Genomic DNA, 10,602 nt, shown 5'->3' on the forward strand with positions numbered 1-10,602 from the left:
CCAGCCTGGGTGACAGAGCAAACTCTGTCTCAAAAAAAAAAAAAGAAAGAAAGAAATATTTGCCTATCCTAAAGTCATAAAGATATCCTCCCATGCTTTCTTTTAGAAGATTTATTATTTCCAATGCACATCTTCATACTCTATCACTAAAAATATACAATGTTGTTTTTTGTCATTTTAGATTTGATACAAATAATATGTAGCACGTCCTGCAACTTACTCTTTGCACAGTAGTGTATTTGCAGCTTAATCTCTGTCAATACATGTAGTGGACATTCATTCACCTTCACTGTCGTGAAGTTAATTACACTGCATACATAGGTCACGATGCATTTGCCCTTTCTCCTGCTGATGGACATTTAGGTAGTTTCCCGTGATCATGACCCTAAGTAATGCTTCTGTGAACATGCATGCACGTGCCTCCTGGTGTGAGAGTGTCTCTGGGGTACATGCTTCACAGACCAGCAGCCTGTGGTTTGGAAGCTGTAGAAACTCCGCACTTGGAGGAGGTGCCTTTGGGGCTGCTGAGAAGTAGGAACGGTGGCATAGACCAGTGGGTGGGTGGAGCGCGGGCGCTACATAGTCCTGGCTCTGGTCCCAGACCTGTGTTTCAGCCAAAGATGATTTGCTTTCATGCTTTATGACCTGGGGTTCTGTTTAACTCTTTGTTTGAAAAATCAGTTCTGCTTTAAAAAAACAAACAAAAAAATTTTAAACAAGTGGCTGAGTTAAGGCATCGTTCCCAAAGTGTTACGGGTTTAAATAAATAAATAAATAAATGGGGTCCAGGTTTGGTGGCTCATGCCTGCAATCCCAGCACTTTGGGAGGCCGAGGCAGGCAGGTTGCTTGAGCTCAGGAGTTCAAGACCAGCCTGGCCCAATGGCGAAATCCAGTCTCTACAAAAAATACAAAAATTAGCTGGCATGGTGGTATGTACCTGTAGTCCCAGCTACTTGAAACGGTGGAGACTGCAGTGAGCCATGATTGTGCCGCTGCACTCCAGCCTGGGTGACTGGGTGACAGCGCAAGACCCTGTCTCAAAATTTAAAAAGGATGAGCCCTGCCGGGCACGGTGGCTCAAGCCTGTAATCCCAGCACTTTGGGAGGCCGAGGGGGGTGGATCGTGAGGTCAAGAGATCAAGACCATCCTGGTCAACATGGTGAAACCCCGTCACTACTAAAAATACAAAACATTAGCTGGGCATGGTGGCGCGTGCCTGGAATCCCAGCTACTCAAGAGGTTGAGGCAGGAGAATTGCCTGAACCCAGGAGGTGGAGGTTGTGGTGAGCCGAGATCGCGCCACTGCACTCCCGCCTGGGGGTAACAATAGTGAAACTCTGTCTCAAAAAAAAAAAAAAAAAAGGATGAACCCTTCAGCCTTCAGCCCAAGCCAGTCTGCTTACCACTATCACTCTCCATTGTGAATTAACCCTTCACGTGCAGCCCTCCCATTCTCACCCCCAGCTAGACTGCTTACTGCTGTATCCTCAACTGTCCATCTACTAGGCTTGTTGATAGGTTGATTCATTGACGAATGACCCTTTGAATAACTTGACACCATCATGTCATATGTGTACATTCTATAGTTCACAAAACAGGTTCTTAGCTATCCTTTGCTTTAAAACTGCCAACACACAGAGCCTCAAGGAGTATGTGGTGAAAGAATCACTGTCCTCATTTCACAGAGGTGATCCTAGGTCTCGAAGGGTTGAGGAGGCTTGAGATCATGTGACTGGGTGCCGGCGGATCGGAACTTGGACCAGGCCTTTGAATCCCGGCCTTGTGCCAACTCCACTGTTGAGTGTGGCCTGAAAACATGGCCTTAATCCAGCCGTTAATGAATAACTAACTTGTGTGTTGGCCTCTGCAGTTTACAAAGTGCTCTCCGTTGGGTGATTTCTTTTAATCTCCACAATCCTTTGGTGGTCAGATGTTACTATTTTCCCCCAACCCGCCCCTTTGCAAAGAGGGTGAACTAGTAGCGTTTGGAGGGTCGAAGTGTCTTACCCAAGGGCACACAACTACATGGCGACAGAGCTACGCTCAACACCCAGCTTCCTGCTTCCCTGTCCCCAGCCTCTGTTCTACCCCTCACTGTTCTCCCCATGGGCAGGCCCTGGAGATGTCTGAGCATGTGGGCTTTTCAGCCTGCCTCCAGCAGCCTGAAGCCCTGGCTCTCCTGGGCAGGCCCAGGAAACGGCTGGCTCAGTGGTGCTGAGCAGCCCCTCCCAGGAGGCCTCAAGTTGTTTTTCTTACCTAAACAAACTCTACACAAACATGGCCGCATTACTCATGTGTGAGTTATTTGCGATAGCATAGCCCAGAGATGGGGAAATCAGTTCACACTGGAACTGTGTCTCAACCTGGTAAAAAAAAAAAAAATGGGGAAATGGAATTCTAGGCCCAGGGCAGCCAAACGCAAACCCACACACCATCTCAACCCCGGGAAGACTTCTGCCCCTGGTCACATGCTCTGTGGACCCCACTGGAGGGAAGACAGAACGCACCTGTGCCTGGGAGGGGACGTGAGGGAGCTCCAAGGGGTGGGCTCTCTCTTCCACCGTCAGCCTCTCTTCCCAAGGGCCCTCTGGAGGAAGCAGACATACCCATGGAGCAGAGATTCTCTGCTTTATCCTCAGGCCTTTTGCTAAATGAGTGCTGGAATCCATACTTGGTCCTTCTACCCACCTATAATGAAATTCCTTCCACTTCTGGAATTGGATCTTTCACCAGAAGCCCTTAGGATAGGGGGAGGGGCTTAAGGAGCTTCGATGTAAATGAAGATGTGTCATTTAGCTCCGTGCCTGGCAGGGTTCTGCTGCTTTCCTTACAGTTGCGGGGCCGCTGGCCGTGTGTGCAGTTGTGGGGCCGCTGGCCGTGTGTGCCGGGAAAGAGAGACGATGCTGGAGGCTGCTTGTCTTGGCTCCCCATCACATACCTTCCCAAAGGCTTGCACACCCACTCTCTCAGGCGCGTTCGTTGCCTGATCGTTTAGGTGAGGGCCTGACTCTCAGAGAAGGTCCTTAATGTGCGGGAGGCACCCACAGGATGTCGATCATACACCACGGAGAGTGGGTTTTGTGTTTGCAAAGAGTTCTTGAACACAGGATCTCAAAGGAATTCTTGCCAGAGCTAGAAAAAGAACCTCAGTCCCCTGACTCCTAGATAGGCAGATTCTGGCTCCAGAAAATGTTTCCAGGATGCCCAGCTCTCTGGATACAACTCGAACAGTTCCCAAGAAAAGACAGCCCTGCACACGGCTTCTGTCCCAGGGCTCTGGAACCCTGCTGCCTGGGGCCTATGGTGACAGGGATTCCTTGCTCCTCTTTACCAGCTTCAAACCAAGGGACTCAAGCTTGGAGAGGCTGTGGTTACCGTGCTGTGTGGGTCTTGTCCTGGAGACCTCGTGTGATTCATCTTCGTGTTCCCACAGGGGCTGACGCTAAGACAGGGCTGGGTTAAGACCCTTAGATATCCTGAAAGATCAGTCCTCCCTCACATGAAATTCAAACAAAAACAATTCTAAATCTGAAAAAAATGCCGCCCATCCATGTGGGCTGAACTCAAAATAGCTTCCTTCTTAGAGATTTTGATTGCAAAATCCTGGATGAATGCAACGAAGCTGAACTTTTTTCCTTGGCCTAGGAGCGGGGCAAGGGAGGGAGGGGTCTTGCCGTTGGTCTAAGGGCATGCTTGCTCTGCTTCCTGAGTCACCCAGATTGCCCAGGGGGTCTCACGCATGGTGGATGCTCAGCCCACGTCTTCTAAATTGAATGAAGTGTGCCTGCTTCCCGGAAGAGGACTACATCCAGCAGTAATGTGTTAGGTATGGGCACAGAGCCTTCGCGCACACGCGCGCACACACACACACGCACGCGCACACGCACACATGGGGGAGGGGAAGAGATGGGGGAGGAAGCGGGGAGGAGGGAGGAGGAAGAGAATGTGTGGGAGCCCAGCAACCTTTCTCAGTTCCAGTTTAAATGAACAGCAAAATAAAAACGTGTTGTCCTCCTCATAATGAATAGATGCGCTTGGAGTTTTCACATCTTGCCAGGCCCCTCCCTTGGTGCTAACTGACCCTTTACGGACAAGGTTTCCACAGAAGAATCAGCTACTAATCCTGAACCACATGGCTGGAAGGCTGGGCCTGGAACCTCCAACTTCACAGCAGATGCAACTCCACAAAGGGATTTTAGAATTTCCTGTTGCAAACCCAGGAAGAGGAATGCATTTCTACCTAAAACTGGCTTAGATCTGCTTAAAAAAATAACAACAATGGTAAAAATATACTTAATGAATGTGTAACAAACCACAAAGCCACAGAAAGTGGGGTGTGAGTTTGAGGGGGAGTGCATAAGTGTGTGTATTGTAGACGTTAAATTAACGTAACATGGCTTCATTTGGAAAAATCTGAGGGGAAGAGGGAAAGCACCATGAAGGTACGAGTTCCACGCTGGCTGGGAGCGCAACTCTACCGTCCCCAGTGACGCTTCAAGCGTGGAGAGTGTTCCTTTGTCAGTGTGTGTGTACATTTGTTTTTCATTCACTCATTCAAATAATTACTGAGAGGCTACTTTGTGCCAGGCACTGTCCTGGACACTTGGCAACAGAGCCATTAATTAGACATCTGAGTTCCTGCTGCGGCTACTCAGGCCATTGGGAACAGAACTGATATTTTCTGGCTCTTGAATTAAACTAACTGCATGCTACCCAAGGCCAGCAAGCCAGGGTATTCTCTTGTGGCATTTCTCCTACAAAGCATCCTGAAGTGTGTGCCCACAATGGATGCTCAGGCAATAGGCTCAGGGTGTGCCCTGATGCCCTGGTAGGTACTAGACTTCCTTTTCTTCTATCACCTCCTCTTCTGTTCTTATCTCCTAGGCCTCCTGGGTGGCCTTGGCAGAATGAGGACCTGAGAGTTTAGCTGTTGATTCAAGCTGGCAAGAACCTGAGGTGTTACTCTCCCATGGTCATTTGCATCTAGTTATGGGAATTAGGTCAGAGCCTGAAAGGCAAAGAGATTTCAGCTAGCAGAATGACACCTCCATGGTAGGGTGTAAAGAAGAATTCCGAGGCAGAGAAGAACCCAATAACTGAGTAGCAGTGTCTACAGTGGGTAATGCAAAGAAAGTCACTGAGTCATGTATTTGCAGCATGCAAGGTCAGTCTGCTTCCTTCATCTTATAGATAAGGAAGCTGAAACTAAGAGCATAAACAGCTTGCAAGCTGGGAGCAGGTCCATTCCTAGGACCCGGCACTCCAGATCCACTGGGCACTCCAGTCGGTCCATTAACCAGGTCCTTAATCAGGCTTCAAGAACTTCAGATAGGGCGGGGTGCAGTGGCTCACGCCTATAATCCCAGCACTTTGGGAAGCCAAGGTGGGTGGATCACCTGAGGTCAGAAGTTTGAGACCAGCCTGGCCAACATGGTGAAACCTGTCTCTACTAAAAATATAAATATTAGGTGGGCGTGGTCGTGCACGCCTGTAGTCCCAGCTACTCAGGAGGCTGAGGCAGGAGAATTGCTTGAACCCGGGAGATGGAGGTTGCAGTGAGCCGACATCACACCACTGCACTCCAGCCTGGGCAACAGAGTAAGATTCCATCTCAAAAAAGAAAAGAAAAGAGCCAAGTACTTGGCTCTGAGGAACACCGATACCTACAGGAGGGCAGGGGAAGATGTCTGAGAAAGAAAGCCTTGTACTTCCTGACAGCAACGACATCCTGTGATTCCTCACCTTAGGGCAGGCAGCTCTCTGCTTGGCGCTAGGAGGTCCTTCAGTGGAGTCTGGTTTTCCTTTGTTGATTTCAGAAAAAAGACAAAAAAAGTCACAGCTAAAGCTGAAGCTTTCTTGTCCCCTTGAAAGGAGCTATTGATGATTGAGTGAGGCAATGAGAAAAGAATCTGCCCCAGGTGCAATGTCACTTTTTAAAGCCGATATGGCAAGAACAAGCTGGTACAATCACTTTTCAGAGGGCTGTTTGGTAAGGACATATAAAAAGTAGAATTCTATTTCTAGGGAATTATTCTTAAAAAATAATCAGGGATGTACACAAACGTGTATACACAAACATGTTTAAAACAGCACTTTTAATAATACCAAATAAAATTGGAAAAAAACCTCACTATCCAATTGTGAGAAACTGATTTAATAAGTTATGGTGGGCCAGGTGAAGTGGCTCATGCCTATAATCTCAGCACTTTGGGAGGCCGAGGTAAGTGACTGCCCTGAGCCCAGGAGTTCGAGACCAGACTGGGCAACATGGCAAAACCCTGTCTGTACAAAAAATACAAAAAATTAGCTGAGTGTGGTGGTGCACGCCTATCATGCCAGCTACTTGGGAGGCTTAAATGGGAGGATCACTTGAGCCCAGGGAAGTCGAGGCTGCAGTGAGTCGAAATTGCCCCACTGCACTCCAGTCTGGGCAACGGGAATGAGACTGCGTCTCAAAAAAAAAAAAAAAAAAAAATTATGGGACATCTATGTGACAAAAAGCTCTACAGACTTTCAAAACAATGTAGAAAAGATGTGGTTATTGACATAGATGTTCACAATATGTTAAACGAAAATGCAGGTGAGTGCAATATGATTATTTCTAGTTAGTGGTTGTTGTTTGTCTTCATCGTGGTTGAGAGCAAGGACTTGGGTCTGGCAGGCTGCCTAGGTTGACTGGGCACAGCCACTCACTGGGCTCTCCATGCTCAGTGCCCTCTTCTGAAAAGGGGATGATAACAACATGGACTACAAGCAGTCGTAAAAACCAAGCAAGGGAATCTAGTCCATAGTTCAAACAGGGCCTAGCGCGGGTAAGCCTTCAATACGTACTAACCTTCGTTATTTTAAAAAACCTTGTTAGTGAGATGTAATTTGCATATCTTACACTTAAACCATGTAAATATTACATGTAAATCAGTGGCAGGAAGTTCTCATGGCTTACAGACGCTGGGTTGTAAGTAAGGTGCAGTGAGTATTCCAGATGTGATGTTATTTTTAATTGTTTTGGGACGGAGTTTCCCTCTTGTCACCCAGGCTGGAGTGCAGCGGCACGATCTCACTCACTGCAACCTCTGCCTCCTGGGTTCAAGCGATTCTTCAGCCTCAGCCTCCCAAGCAGCTGGGATTACAGGTGCGTGCCACCACACCCGGCTAATTTTTGTATTTTAGTAGATACCGGGTTTCACCATGTTGGCCAGGATGGTCTCCTGACCTCGTGATCTGCCCGCCTCGGCCTCCCAAAGTGCTGGGAGTACAGGCACGAGCCACCACGCCCGGCCCAGATGCGATGTTATGTTAAGAGGTCAGGATTCCACTCTTTCTCTTGTCACACACCCAGGGCCTGACTATACTGAAGCACTAACAGGCCAGCAACATGTTCAAACTGACCAGAGAGTACAAGGCACCACTGACTCCTTCTCTGCTGCTCCACGGCCCACGCATCACACGCTGGAGACACCTGGCACTGCTTTTGCCCTACACGTTGTTTGCCTTCTCTTTTTAAAATCTGGTTTTTTTTTTTTTGTCATTGTTGAGTTATAACTTTTATATAGTATACCCTATTTCCTCTTAAAATTAAAATTTTTAAAAAGTGTGGCCAAATACACATAATAAAATTGACCGTCTTAACCATCACGGAGTGCGCAGCACAGCGGCATGAGGCGCACTCATCCTCGTTCTGCTCCCATCACACCGTCACCTCCGAACCCTTTCGTCTTGCAGAAACTCTGCATGCGTTAAACGCTAGCTCCCACCGCGTCTTACCCCACCCTCTGGAAACCACCATTCTACTTTTGTCTCTATGAATTTATTTATTTATTTTTATTGATTTTGAGACGGAGTCTCGATCCATCTCCCAGGCTATGGCACGGTGGTGCGATCTCAGCTCACCGCAGCCTCTGCTTCCGGGGTTCAAGCAATCGTGCCACCTCAGCTTTCTGAGCAGTAGCTTGGATTACAGGCATGGGTTACCGTACCTGGCTAATATATTTTTTTTTTTTTTGAGATGAAGTCTCACTCTGTCACCCAGGCTAGAGCGCAGTGGCACAATCTCTGCTCACTGCAACCTCTGCCTCCCGGGTTCAAGTGATTGTCCTGCCTCAGTTTCCTGAGTAGCTGAGATTACAGGTGTGCATCACCACACCTGGCTAATTTTTCTATCTTTAGTAGAAACAGGGGTTTCACCATGTTGTTAAGGCCGGTCTTGAACTCCTGACCTTGTGATTCGCCCGCCTCAGCTCCCCAAAGTGCTGGGATTACAGGCGTGAAGCAACATGCCTAGCCTGAATTTGACTACTCTAAGTATCTCATAAGTGGACTCATTGAACATTTGCTCTTTTGTGACCGATTTATTTCACTTAACATGGTCTCAAGGCTCATTCCCACTGAAGCATGTGAGAATTTCAATCTTTTTGAAGGCTGAACGATCCTCTATTGTATGTCTAGACCATATTTTGCTTCTCCATCTGTTGATAGATGCACGGGTTGCTCCCGCCTTGTGGCTACTATGAATAGCGCTGCTATGAACAGGGACATACAAATATCTGTTTAAGTCCCTGCTTTTAATTCCTTTGGGTATATACGTCTGTTGATTTTTAATGTAAAAATAACATGTCTCTATTATTTTTTATGTAAAAAAATTAAAAATAATTTAAAGGCATACACCCTCACCACATTTGCAGAATTCTATTTTTATTTCAGTGAATTCTCTTTGGTGGTTGTTCATATGCATGGTTTTTTTTTTTTTTTTTTTTTTTTTTTTTTGAGATGGAGTCTCACTCTGTTGCCAGGCTGGAGTGCAGTGGTGTGATCTCGGCTCACTGCAACCTCCACCTCCTGGGTTCAAGTGATTCTCCTGCCTTAGCCTCCTGAGTAGCTGGGACTACAGGCACGCACCACCACGCCCAGCTAATTTTTGTATTTTTAGTAGAGACAGGATTTCACCATGTTGGCCAGGCTGGTCTCAAACTCCTGACCTCAGGTGATCTGCCTTCCTCGACATCCCAAATTACTGAGATTACAGGCATGAGCCACTGTGCCTGGCCCATATGCACGTATTTTTTAAAAATAAATGCAATTATAATGAACCAACAATTTTCCAACTACTGGTTTTTAGGTCCATATTGCAAACTGAACCATAGACCATGGGCCTGAGCCATGACTGATTTGTGACATTATTATCTCAGAAAATAAGAAAGGGAAAACACAGCCACCTTATAAACATATATACATACATACAAGATGTACGCAAGGACAAAAACATATGAATTCCGAGAGAAAACTCACACAACATGTACCCATTTCGCTTAAACAACTGGGGCTGGACTTTGAAAGAATGAGATCTGAACAAGGCCTCAGAGGCACAGGCAGACAGAGACATGTCACATACACACACGTGAATCTCAATAACATTCCCGTATGCAGAGTGAGCAACACACCAGGCCACACACAAATGGTCAAAGTTAAACACATTCACACACAACCTTGCAGACCAGCGATTTCTGAAGGCTGAGAAGGAGATCCTGCAAGAGAACTCAAAATAGCTCTGTGAACTCTGCCCTGGGCTCCAAGTGCCCGCCCACAGGCCTGTCCTGTGCTCCCAGCTCAGCCTTGGCCCTATGCCTGGGTCTGCGTACAGCCCCATGTCCACTCCCCTGCCTCAAATCTTTCAGACCTGCCCTCTCTGAATACCTTCCTTGGACAGCACCTGTATCCAGCCCCTTCTGTCACAGTCATTCCTCCAGGGACACTCTGTAATCCACACCAGAGATCCTGCTATGGACTTTGGGGACATAAGGACCCACACTGGCTGGCAATAAGGGGTCGGTAGTCTATGGCCAGTCAGGTTCGGGGCAGCAGCAGGTGAACTGCCTGCCTCTCTGGTCCCTTCTCCATAAAGCAGCAACGTAACAACTGTCTTGTAGACACTGAGAACTTTAAACACGACCACATCCTTGAAATCCCGAGCCCCGTCCTGGCATAGACCAGCCCCACAAAGGGTGTTAATCTCTGCCCTGCCTTCCTTAAGCTGTCAGATCGGGCAATGCCTAAGCCTGCATGTTTTAGGGGTTGCTGTGAGACAGGAATTTTTAAGTAATTTTGACTAAGTTCTCCACATGGGAGATATCATGATCACTGAACTGAACGGTGCTGGAAGCAAAGGTTCTATCTTTTGAACGAACGAGAGAACAATTGGTCTACTGACTAATGTATGTTGAGCACTTTGGAGCACTTTGTAACATTGCAGCTCTAGAGCAGAAGGGTGAAGTTAGCCACGCTTCTCAATTACATCAATCATACACACCTGAATGCATTTATTTATTTTCCCTCTCCACCATCCATCTCCAGAGCTCTTTCATCTTCTTCACCTGAAACTCGACACACACCAAACAACTATTCTCCACTCCCTCTCCCCCTAGCCCCTGACAACCACTGTCTCCTTTCTGTCTCTAAGAATTTAATTACACTAGGTACCTCTGTAAGTGGGATCACACCATTTGGGGTCCCTTTGTGACTGGTTTAGTTCACTAAGCATAATATTCTCAAGGTTCATGTATAGTGTAGCATGTGTCAGCATTTCCTCTTTTTTTTTTTTTTTTTT

Source organism: Cebus imitator, unplaced genomic scaffold (assembly GCF_001604975.1).
Source record: "Cebus imitator isolate Cc_AM_T3 unplaced genomic scaffold, Cebus_imitator-1.0 Scaffold248, whole genome shotgun sequence".
NCBI lineage: Eukaryota > Metazoa > Chordata > Mammalia > Primates > Cebidae > Cebus > Cebus imitator.